This window comes from Lycium barbarum, chromosome 2, assembly GCF_019175385.1.
Source record: "Lycium barbarum isolate Lr01 chromosome 2, ASM1917538v2, whole genome shotgun sequence".
NCBI classification, from domain to species: Eukaryota; Viridiplantae; Streptophyta; class Magnoliopsida; order Solanales; family Solanaceae; genus Lycium; species Lycium barbarum.
This window is the reverse complement of record NC_083338.1, coordinates 53,436,128-53,445,976: the sequence shown is the minus strand read 5'-3', so window position 1 is coordinate 53,445,976 and position 9,849 is coordinate 53,436,128.

Below are 9,849 nucleotides of genomic sequence, written 5' to 3'. Positions count from 1 at the left end.
CTCTAGAATCTATAGAGATTGTGTAGCCGTAGTTAAAGGCTGTGAGACTACTTCTGATTTGTTTGAGATAGGAATGGTGAACTTTGAAGTGATTATGGGGATAGACTGTCTTTCCAAGTGTTATGAAATTCTAGGTTGCCAATCAAAATAGTTTACCAAGATGTCTTTTTGTTTTCATTGTTCCCAGGGATTTTTTGGGGAATCTGCTCACAAGAATCTTCAATCCAAGCCTCTTTTGTCAATCTGGGGCAATACGAGTGGCATAAGGCTTGAACATCCTATTGAACCCGTTATAGAGTGGAAAAGTAATATTGCGAAACATTGAGGTAGACTTATTTCATATCTTAAGACTCAAAAGTTGAACTCGACGGAGTGTAGTTACCATCTAGTTGCCGTTAATGACACTCACGTCGTAATACGCCCACTTATTTCCTATTTCAGGTATGTGTTGAACCTTTCGGTTATTTAGTTCCTGAGATTGTTTAGACTAGAGGTATAAAAACCCTTTACTTCTATGTTTAGACTTAAATGATCTGTTTGATGGGTGGTTAGGCGTATCTTATCTTTAAGGATAACCCACTTTGCAAAAGAACTTTAGAATTTTGGAAAATTTGAGGCTTAGTGAAGAATCTTAGGCCATGACTTTCATTCGGGGATGAATGATCCTAAGGCGGGGATCATGTAACATCCCGTGAAAATTTGAGTTAGGTGTGAATGTATAAAAACTAGTATTAAGATTATGTATTAGCTATATGAATCCATTCGGGATGAATTCGGGTGGAAAATAGTCGTTTTGAAGTCAAACCAAACAGTGGAGTCCATAAAGGCTCTTAAACTCGTCTAAGTTTCAGTTAGTCTGACTTCGGGGACAGTTTATGAAAATTCGTTGAAAATTTGGGAACACTTCCTGAATAAAAGTTGTAGATCTTTGAAATACCTTTCCAACAATATAAAGTGGAGCTTGAGCAGATCTGTGAGTAAAAAGTTATGCCTCGTTTACTGAAGCCTATCTGGGGTGCCGTCTGAGATGCGACCTAGGATGCGGCCACAAACTCAAGATGCGACGTCGCATCTTGGACAAATTTTGGAATGTTTCTGGAGTGACTTTTCTTTTGCAATGCGGCCAGGATGTGGCGGCAAGTTCGAGATACGACCGCAAACTCACCTTAGCATACTCAAGCGTGAGATCTTTGTATAAGAACGTAATTTCTTAAAATTTTCAATCCCACTTTATTCTTGGCTGACTTTTTGAGAGAAAACAACCCTAAGGCTTCCCCAAAACATTACACCTCGTAGTTTTGTACGTTTAGATCCGTTTGGTGTTAGCTGTGTAATTGTGGATACCGGAGTACCTTCTACGATATATGAGATTGTACGCGCCTACCTTATGATTATGAGGGTTTAAAGTTCATATAATAAGCTACGGAAGCATTGGAGGGCAAGTGGATTAAGGAAATTAAGTTTGTTGGAACTTTCGAGAAGAGATGGGGAACAATTTTGGTCTAAATTGGAGAAAGAATATCTTTTAGCATATGAGGAGTTTTGAGGTAAAGTAAAAGCCTAAATTGAAGTTCAGGAAGTCTATTTTCCAGCGCAGCAAACCGTGCATCGATCAGACATGGGAATAAAACGTTATGAGAATTTTAAGATGGTATTTCATAGCAGGGAATTAACCCTGCGCGAACGCGCCATAAGGTGGCGCGAACGCGCAGAGGAGAACCCAACAACTCAGCGCGAACGAGCCATGAGGTAGCGCGATCGCACTGACCAATTTTTGAGTCGGCCCTGGCAGATTCTGGAACATTATATAAGGGGGCTTACCCCCTCTTTCTTCATCCAAGCACACCAAAAACTCCTCAAAACTTCTGGAAATTTTCCACAACCTTCTTACATCAAATTTTAGCCCGAATCAAGTATAATCCCCAGATTCCGGTCCAGACAGCGTATAGTTGCGATTATAAAATCGTATTGCGGCGAGTCTTGGTTTGAATTCAAAGTGTAAAGTGAAGATATTGCGGTTCTAGCGGAGGTAAGGTATGAATCTTTCTTCATTGATATTGCTTTAAGTTTATTTACGGAGAGAAGATTATTAAATAGTCGTATAACAAGTTGGTTAATTGAGAAATTAGATAAACATCGTGTGAGATATTTTATGGAATATTTTGGTATGGATGATGATGTTGTTGGCATTAGAATTGTAGTTGTTTTGTTGGTTGTTGGTAATGTGATTTCGGGCTAGGGATATAAACAGGGGAGATACTGCCCAAATTTTAGTAGTTTCTAAAGGAGTTTAATTTAAAGACCTAAGATAGGCGTATGACGATAAGCCTAACAATAGTATGATTTCTCTTGAATGTAGAATTACGAGCTCGGGAGGATAAACGCTAAGTAATAAAAGACCAAAAAGGTATGTTAAGGTTGTTCCTTCTTTTTTGGCATGTTTCCATATATGGTACGAGTGTGATCAACCTTGTCATTCTAGATTTGTCAAAGTAGAGCTTGTCATATCGTTGTCTAGTTTCCGAGTATTATGTTATTCTTTCTGAAGGGCCACATCCCCTCCCTATGTCCTTGAGTTATAGAGAGACAGAAGAGATATGTTACAGTATCAGTGTTTTCAGCACACGCATGATATATTGCATGATATATATATATATATATATATATATATATATATATATATATATATATATATATATATATATATATATATATATATATATATATATATATTTGTCTTTAGCCTGGACTATGGGTCAGTGAGACAGATATGCCTGGCCTACGGGACGCTGAGACAGATATGCTTGGCCTACGGGTCAGTGAGACAGATTGCCTGGCTGACGGGTCAGCAAGACATATTGCCTGGCTACTTGGCCAGTGAGATTTTATGGTTTCCTGGCCACTTGGTCAGTGAGATATATATAATAGTATTATATTGCATTTCATATGAGACGGGTCTGGAGAGATGTTCAGGGTAGTCTTTAGCCTCTAGATTGTATAGTTTCCAGTTCAGTTTCAGTTTTTATTGCCTTTCATACTCAGTACATTATTTCGTACTGACGTCCCTTTAGCCGAGGGCGCTGCATTCGTGCCTGCACGTACCGATCGACAGACTAATAGACCTCCCGAATAGGCAGAATCGGAGATTTGCTGATTGGTGAGCTCCCTTTTGTTCGGAGTTGTCAGGTCCTTGGAGTCTCTCTTTTGATTTTGATTGTATGGTACCGTCACATATTTCCTAGAGGCTTGTAGATGAGTCCAGTATATAGTATGTCAGTGTGATAGCCTTGTCGAGTTGTTTATGTCTGTTGGATACTGTTGGTTTTGTACGATTAAAGCAGTCTCCTCGGTTTGCTCAGTTATGTATATATTTTGGGTGTGCACCCAGTTTAGACGAAATAGTCAGTATTTTTTTATATATCTCCAAATTAGACATTATCTGTTTAAGTTGGGGGTCACTCCCAGAGTTTCAAATTTAGAGTGGTCCGCTCAGGCCTAGTTTGGCTTCGGGTGCTGGTCACGTCACTCCGGAATTGGGGTGGGACAAGCTTGGTATCAGAGCAACGTTTGTCCTAGGGAGTCTACAAGTCGTATCTAATAGAGTCTTATTTATATATATGTTGTGCACCACACCATATAAACAGGAAGCTACAGGGTATCCAGGAACTGGTTAAATTTATTTCAGATCTAAATCGCGTTGTAGAGCCAAGTCATAGGAGATTTTAATTAAACTTACTCTTCTGTATTTGTACACAGCTATGCCAATGACTAGGAAGACTGTAGCTAACCGGAGAGGTGATACAGCAGCTGGTGAAAGGAGCAGTAGGGCACACTGTACAAAGGAGGCCCGGCCTGAGGGCTAGGGTAAGACCCTATCCCAGCCATCATTCGAGGGAGACAGTACCTCCAGTACCTCTTCCCGCACCGACAGACCAGTATCTCAGGAGGGTGGTGCACTTATTGAATCCGATTGTGACGACACAGAGGTAACAGAGAGCACCTGCTGGAGCAGTGACCGCTGATGGGTCTCACAGATCGAGGGTTCGTGAGTTTTTAGCACTTGACCCTCCAGAGCACTCAGGGTTTAAGTGGGATGAGGATTCGCAGAACTTTGTCGATAAGCTTCACTGTATTTTTAGGGTCATGCATGCTACCGAGACCGAGGCAGCAGAGTTAGCGGCTTTCAGGCTCCATGATATAGCGGTCTTATGGTATGAGAGGTGGGAACATGCCAGAGGTCCTGAGGCACCTCCCGCGCGTTGGTCTGAGTTTTCAGAGGCCTTTCTTGATCATTATTTATCGTTGGAGATACGAGAGGTGAGGGTAGACCAGTTCTTGACTGTCCAGCAAGGTAGTTCTAGCGTTCGTGATTATTGCCTCCGATTTCATTCTTTGGCCAAATATGCTCCACCCTTCTTTGATTCATCGAAGGCCAGTATTCGCAAGTTCATAGCAGGTTTGCACCCCGACTATGTCGAGACTTGTACCACTGCAGCCGTGATTGATAATATGGACCTTGCTTGTATCCAGCATTCGCATAGAACTGCGAGGATCGTAGACGTCAGCGGCGGGTGGTTGAGAGCATTGAAAGGGAGTATCATAAAAGGGATAGGACTACTGGTCAGCAGGGTCAGAGTAGGGGGAGTTTCAGACCCCAACACTAGGATAGGCCATTTAGGCCACCATCAGCTCAGCCTCAGAGATACAGATCGGGGTATTGTATTCCATCTGGACCAGGTGAGAGTTCCCATATATCTGGGTCACAGCAGCATAGGGGTCCAGGGCAGGCTAGATCACTACCCCAGCAGTGTGGTAATTGTGGCAGAGTGCACTATGGGCGGTGTCAGTATGGATCGAAAGCCTGTTATACTCGTGGCAGCCCAGATCATTTCATAAGGGACTGCCCACAGAGGAGACCTACAGGTATGGCGCAGCCGACAGGGTCTATAGCAGGGTCATCAGCATTTGTGCGTCCTTGTAGGCACGGGTCTCAGTCTTCAGCAGGTAGAGGCGGAGGTAGGGGCGGAGCTTCAAGTGCAGGTGGTGCTCAGAACCGCATCTATGCTTTGGCAGGTCGTCAAGACTTGGAGTCTTCGCTAGATGTTATGACAGGTACATTAATAGTCTGTTCATATAACATTTATGGGTTGATAGATCCGGGGTCCAATTTGTCCTATGTCACTCCACTTATTGCGAGAAAATTGGGTATAGCGCCAGCATTGTTAAGTAAGCCATTTTTTGTGTCTAAACCTGTTGGTGAACCTGTCATTGCTAGGAAGATTTATCATGGTTGTTCTGTAGTTATCTATGGTCGTTAGACCATAGCAGATCTTATAGAGTTGCAGATGGTCGACTTTAACGTCATCATGGGGATAGATTGGTTAGCTTCTTTTTACGCTAATGTGGGGTGTTGGACGAATACTGTCACGTTCCACTTCCTGGGAAGTCGATTTTGGAATGGAAAGGCAATACGGCTTCACCGAAAGGTAGGTTTATTTCCAATCTCAAGGCGAAGAAGATTATTTCGAAGGGTTATATCTATCACATAGTTCAAGTTCAGGATATAGAAGTGGAACCATGAACTCTTTAGTCCATTCTTGTAGTTAATGAGTTCCCAGAGGTGTTCCCAGATGAGCTTCCAGGCCTCCCACCAGAGCGAGAAATTGACTTCGCTATAGATGAACTACTGGATACTCAGCTGATATCCATTCCCCCTTATAGGATGGCCCCTGCTGAGTTGAAGGAATTGAAGGAACAGTTGAAGGATCTACTGGAGAAGGGCTTTATCTGACCTAGTACGTCACATTGGGGAGACCCAGTACTGTTTGTGAGAAAGAAGGATGGTTCGCTACGGATGTGTATCGACTATAGGCAGTTGAATAAAGTAACAATTAAGAATAAGTATCCACTTTCGAGGATAGATGATTTATTTGATCAATTACAGTGTGCTAGATATTTCTCGAAGATATAATTGAGATTAGGTGATCACCAGGTCAGGATCAGAGGGAAGGACATTCCGAAGATAGCATTTAGGACTAGGTATGGTCATTTCGAGTTTCTTGTTATGTCTTTTGGGTTGACTAATGCTCCAGCTATATTCATGGACCTGATGAATCGTGTATTCAGACCCTTCCTAGACCTGTTTGTGATTGTGTTTATAGACGATATTCTGGTTTATTCTCGATCATAGACTGAGCATGCAAACCATTTGCATACGGTACTTAGAGTTCTTCAGGACCAGAGGTTGTACGCGAAATTCTCCAAATAGGAGTTTTGGCTAAACTCTATGACTTTTCTAGGGCATATTGTTTCAGATGGGGGCATCAAAGTGGATACCCAGAAGATAGAGGCTGTGAAGACTTGGCATCGACCTACGATGCCGACGGAGGTTCGTAGTTTCCTGGGTTTAGCAGGGTATTACAGAAGATTTGTAGAACTTCTCTTTTTACCCCCATTGACGAAGTTGACTTAGAAGGCAGCTAAGTTCCAATGGACAGATGCTTGCGAGCGGAGTTTTCAGGAATTGAAGGATAGGTTTACTTCAGCACCAGTTCTAGCACTTCTAGAGAGATCCGAGGGCTACGCTGTCTATTGTGATGCTTCAAAGGTAGGATTGGGTTGTGTATTGATGCAGCACGGCAAGGTGATTGCTTACGCTTCTAGATAGCTCAAGAAGCATGAGAAGAACTATCCGACTCACGACCTAGAGTTAGCAGCCGCGATTCATGAGTTATAGCACTTTACAAGTTTACCGTTACAGGATTATTGAGCTAGTAGTACGAGGCTGCATAATCAATGAAGGACATGAGAGATGTCCTAGAAGAATTAAATGTATGATAGAAAGGGAATGGGAAAGGTATAGGCAGATACAAAAATGCATCCTTAATTGACGAGATAAACTTGTAGTTTAAGAGAGACCTGCCTAAAGAAAGAGTGTTCAGGTAATGGAGAAGAGAAAGGATATTAATAACCAGACAAATTTTTTTTAGAAAATAGAGTTGGGTACTAAATACTACTACAGTGATGAATGGGAATACGAATGATAGGAAGGGGGTAGTGACGAGGCCAACAAGGAAGTACTAATGAAGGATTGAATAGGGAGATACTTGAAGGAAATAATGAACTAAGACGGGAGGATAAGTGGATAGATGCCGCAAGTTAATTGAAATGAGGATAAACTATTTGAAAGCATATGAAAGTTTGACGACAGTGACCCTCGGTATCACATTGTTGAGATGAAAAAATTCCTTTTGAAAGGGCCATGATAATTATTAAGAGATTTCCTGAGAATAGACGCAAGGTGATTTAGAGAGCTCAGTTAACTTATCTCCAGAATTAAAACTGGTAAATTCGGACTCTCATATGTTTATGCATTGCACGGGAACTGATAATTTCCCATAGTTGTGCTGAGTAATGATATTACAAGACAGTTATACGAGGAGTTCCTACTGCCCTCCCAAATAGCCCCAGGTTGTGAGTTAAGAACTACAAATGTAACCTTGATAAAGGTATGTACGTTTTCTTTTTATGCATATGGGTCGTGCGTGGCCGACTTATATTGCTATTGTGTTGTGGCCCTGTGAGGCAATTTTATTGTGGGCCGTTGTGACAGGATGGTAGTGCCATATTACAGGGGAAACTATGGCGAAATTTTCATAGAATTCCAGAGTGCTTAACATTCGAGGACGAATGTTCCAAAAGGGGGGGAGAATGTTACACCCCGAAAATTTACCGTTAACGTACAGTGAATAGACTAATGAAGGGAACGACGTATACGATGTTTTGATAAGCAAGAAATAACATTTGATGATTCTAAATGAGATTTCAAAGACATTTGAGGTAGGAGACGAAAGTTGTTAAGGAAAGCAAGGTATATGTTGTGTGTCGGGCAAGATTTACGAGTATTGAATTAATGATGGTTTCATGATGTTATGGAGAAGAGTTATAATGTCCATTAGATTGTCAATGAAGTATTAAACAAGTGTTAAGAAGGTTGTATAAGGATTGGAGATCAAACGAAGCAACGAGGACAACCTCGAAAAAGCTGTGAGTTACACGACCACCTTACACGGACCGTGGAATTTTATACGGACCATATAAGGGTCCGTATAACCCAAAAGAAAGAATGTTTTCCATGGCAATGAACCACGGACACTTATACGGACTGTACAATGTTATACGGACCGTATAAGTGGTCCGTATAATACCCGACGAACTGATTAAGTTGCGAGTATAAATACATGTTCCCACTTTTATTTTATCATTCTTTCCACTTCTCCATCTCTCTCAAGACTTCTACAGAGTTCTAAATATTTAATCAACACAAATCCAAGATAAATCAAAGGTTTATATCATAAATCCAAGAGAATCAAGTGCAAGAAACTCATTAAAGTTCATCCAAGCCAAGGAATTCCAATGGAAGTGAACTAGGGTTTTGGTGCAAGAGAAATACTTCCACTTAAGGCTTATTCCTACACTATCTAAGGTATGTTTTATGATCTTTTCATGTTGTTTAAGGTGTTGAAAAGTTGAAACACTTGGATTGTAGGAGGATATAGGAAATGGGTCATGAATGTGGGAATAGTGTCATTTTTGAGTAGTAGCTTGGATTGAATCATGAATATTGATATGTTGTGATTATAAGTATGCTATAAGTTACATTTAGAACATGGGGTAAGTATTATATGTGAGAAAATTCAATAGTGAACTATGACCATGATTATGGAGGACTTGAAGTGAAATTATGAAATGTGGATAACGTAGATGAATGGTGATTGTTGCTTATGATATTTGGAATGTTGTTATGGATGTTTGGGAGTTTATATGTATATGAGGAAAGTTGTATAAACAAAGGAAATACTGCCCAATTTTCTCTAGCTTTAGTAAGCACGTTCTTATAATCGTCTAACTAATGTTAATACGAACTCCCTTGAAGGTAAAGACGTGAGCATTGAAGGAGAACGATCAAGCGGTAGATTAGCTAAAGGAAAAGGTATGTAAGGCTAGTCCCTTCTTTCTAAGGAATGACTCTTATAGCATGATCCTTCTATCTTTCCATGATTTTCCTACATATCGGAAATTATGAGTCTACGATTATAAAGAGCTTCATACAAGATAAAGAAAAGAGACACGTTACGAGCATGACAATATTGATGATGAATCTAAGTCTAGAAGTCCTAAAGCTTATGAATGACATTCCTACGAAAATAATGATCCTTATATGATTCCTATGATATTATTTCCCTACCTCTCCACGACTTTCTTACATTCCGGGAACTATGAGTCAACATTGATAAAGATCTTCTTATGAGATAAAGATGAGGAATATGTCATGAATATGATTCTAAAGCAAGAAAAGATGTCTATAAAGTTAATGATCCTATTTACGATCCCTTGATGTTGTTCATGGTGTACACTCACCTTAAAATGTTAGTTCCTTCAAGGTGAGATATGATGAATATGATCACTTCATAACGTAATCGGGGGTTCTCGACCTTATGTCACCCCGATACTGTTATAGATTGTCTGTAAGCTCTAATGCATGTCCTATGACCAATGTTCCGAAAAATTTCGAGTCTATGTTCATAGAGGATTTCATATGAGATAAAGGTAAGAGATATGCCATAGATGCGATGATGGTAATGATGAGCCTAAGTCTAGAGATTATAAAGTCTATCATACGATATTTATACGAAGTTCATGCTACGAATATGATAAGATTTTCATAGATTGTCTTTAAATTCAAATGTAGGCTCTATGAAAAGTTCTGATAAGCTTATGAGATGTATGCGATGATAAAAGATTTCCATAGTGATGGCAATGATGACGATGGGATATATTGATCCCTGT